The following is a 2,500-nucleotide window of genomic DNA, read 5'->3' on the forward strand; positions in this document are numbered from 1 at the left end:
AGAGGGAGAGAGCGCGAGAGCGCGCGGGAGGGGAGAGAGGCGGGAGGGGAGGGGGGACGGGGAAGGTAAGGGTGCGCACGCGGGACGGACAGGCGGAACGGCGGGCGGGCAGGCGGGAGCACGGGCCGGCGGCACAGGCGGGAGCCCTGCCGGGGTTGGAAGGCGGAGGGGGCGGCGGAGGAACGGGGGTTGTGGGCAGGGCCGAGGCGCGGGACGCGCCGCCTCGCGACGACCACCGGAGGGGGAACCGCGGCGAGCGGCGCGGGGCGGGGGAGCGAGGGGGGAAGCGGGCGCGGGCGTGGGGGGGGTCCGAGCGCGGCGGTCGCCCCCGACCGCCGGCCCTTTTCCCCCCACGCGACACACCCGGCCTTCCCCCCCACACGTCCCACGTGCCCCGCGCTCCCGCCGCGGCCCCGGGCCGGGCCCGGCGGACGGCGCGGCACGCCTCCAACCACGAAAACCCCCGCGGAGAACCACACCGCCCCCGCGACAACGCGGGCTCGGGGCACGCAGTGCGGCGCGGCCGCAACCCGGGGGGAAGCGCGCAGCGGCGGGCGACGCCGCGGCGTCCCGCGGGCCGCCGCCGGGGCACGCATCCCCGGGGCGCAGCCCCGCGCGCGACTCGGCCTCGGCGCGAGCCGCCCCGACAGGGCAAAGGGGGCCGGGATCGCCAGCGGGGAGCGGGGGCGGGGCCGCGGCTCGGGCCCCGGACGCGCGGCCGCGGACCGGGGAGAGGAGGGGGCCACGGCCGGACCGCCGCGGTCGCCGCCCGGGGCAAGGCGGCGAGACCGACGGCGCCCCGGATCCGCACCTCCACCCCCCCACGACGGCCCACGGGACCGCGCGGCACGGGGCACCGCAAAACCCTCCCGAGACCCGGGTGGCGATCCCAAAGACCGCGTGCGGCACGAGGGATCTCCCCCCCAGAGGGACCGCGGCGGCGGCCGCGGCCCTCAGGCGCGAGCTCTCCTCGCCCTTCCCTTTACTCGCGGGCGGCGACCGGCCTCGGCCTCTCCCCCCCACCCCACCTTTCCCCCGCCAAACCACCCCCCCCCACCACCGCCCCACGGGCGCCGGCCCCCAGCCCCCCCCCCCCGTCCCACGCCCTCCCACGTCCCACACACACGCCACCGCCGAGCGGACCCGGCGGGGCGAGGCGGGGGCGAGGGGGGGGGCCGAGGGAGGCGGCGGGGACCGGACACACGGGGCCGGGGAGGGGGCGGGGAGGAGGAGGAGGAGGAGGAAGGAGGGAGGGCGGCAGCGGCGGCCACCGTCGTCTGCACTTAGGGGGACGGAGGGCCCGGCGGCCAGGACGACCCTGTCCCCAGCCCGCGGACGACCCCGCACACCGTACCGCCGCGCAGGCGGGCGTGGCAGGGCGCCCTCGGGCGGGGCTGGGCGCCGGCGGGGCGGGCCCTGCGAGGGAACCCCCAGCCGCGCCTTACCCCCGGGGAGAGACACCCACCCAGGGGAGGCGATTGATCGGCAAGCGACGCTCAGACAGGCGTAGCCCCGGGAGGAACCCGGGGCCGCAAGTGCGTTCGAAGTGTCGATGATCAATGTGTCCTGCAATTCACATTAATTCTCGCAGCTAGCTGCGTTCTTCATCGACGCACGAGCCGAGTGATCCACCGCTAAGAGTCGTACGAGTTTTTTGTGATCGCCGGGAGGGTCAACCCCGAAAAAGGGGCGCCCCCCCAACCTGGCACAGCACAGCCCCGAAGGGTGCCTCCGGCCGGCCAGCAAGAGACAACAAAGACCAGACTCCGAGAGGTCGGAAGGGTTGGAACGACAGGGCAAGTCCGGCAGCCCGCCCCGCCACGCCACACGGACGCGCGGGGCGAGCTCGGAACAACCCCACAGGCGCCCAGGGGGTTCCCGCCTGTCCCCTCCCCCCACACACACCCAAGGGACACGGGGCGCACGCACACGCACACGCTCACGCACCACCCGGCAGCCGCCGGGCAAGCCCCCTCCGGGCAACCGGGGAGGGCCGTGGCGTGGGCGCAAGCGCGGCGGCACCCCGGCCTGGGGCGCGGCGGGGGGGCGGGCAGCGGAGTCTGGAGGAGACACGGGAAGACCAGCCTCCACGGCTCCCCACGGGCCCGACCGCCCCCGACCCGAGGCGGACGGGCGACCCCCCAAGGGTCTTTAAACCTCCGCGCCGGGACGCGCTAGGTACCTGGACAGGGTGGAGGCGGGCGAGGTGGGTGGGGGACGAGGGAGCGCCCGCAACACCGCCAACCACCTCCGACGCCGACCCCCCCGGGGCCGCGGCCGGACCCACAAAGGGCAACCGAGAGCCCCGACGCTGCCGGCCCGTGACGGAGGCTCCGACGGGGCTAACCGCCCCCACAGACCGCCGCCGCCCGACGCCCCTCGCTTCCACCCCCCCCCCACGACCCCCACACGACCCTTCTTCCTCCCCCCCCATCCAGGGCCACCGGGGCCGACCGGCCCCGGCCCCGCCCTCACTTCCGAGCACACCTTCCCCGTGGCA

At 77.3% G+C, this 2,500-nt stretch overlaps 1 non-coding gene across 1 annotated transcript; it reads right to left on the bottom strand.

The window, feature by feature from the left end:
* Positions 1-1,490: 1,490 nt before the first annotated feature.
* Positions 1,491-1,643, bottom strand: LOC147571002 (5.8S ribosomal RNA). The gene has a single exon (XR_015247809.1). It is a non-coding gene; the product is annotated as a 5.8S ribosomal RNA (ribosomal RNA).
* Between the last annotated feature and the right edge of the window lie 857 nt (positions 1,644-2,500).

Source organism: Puma concolor, unplaced genomic scaffold (assembly GCF_028749965.1).
Source record: "Puma concolor isolate L17-30 unplaced genomic scaffold, mPumCon1.1.hap2 unalloc_scaffold_74, whole genome shotgun sequence".
NCBI lineage: Eukaryota > Metazoa > Chordata > Mammalia > Carnivora > Felidae > Puma > Puma concolor.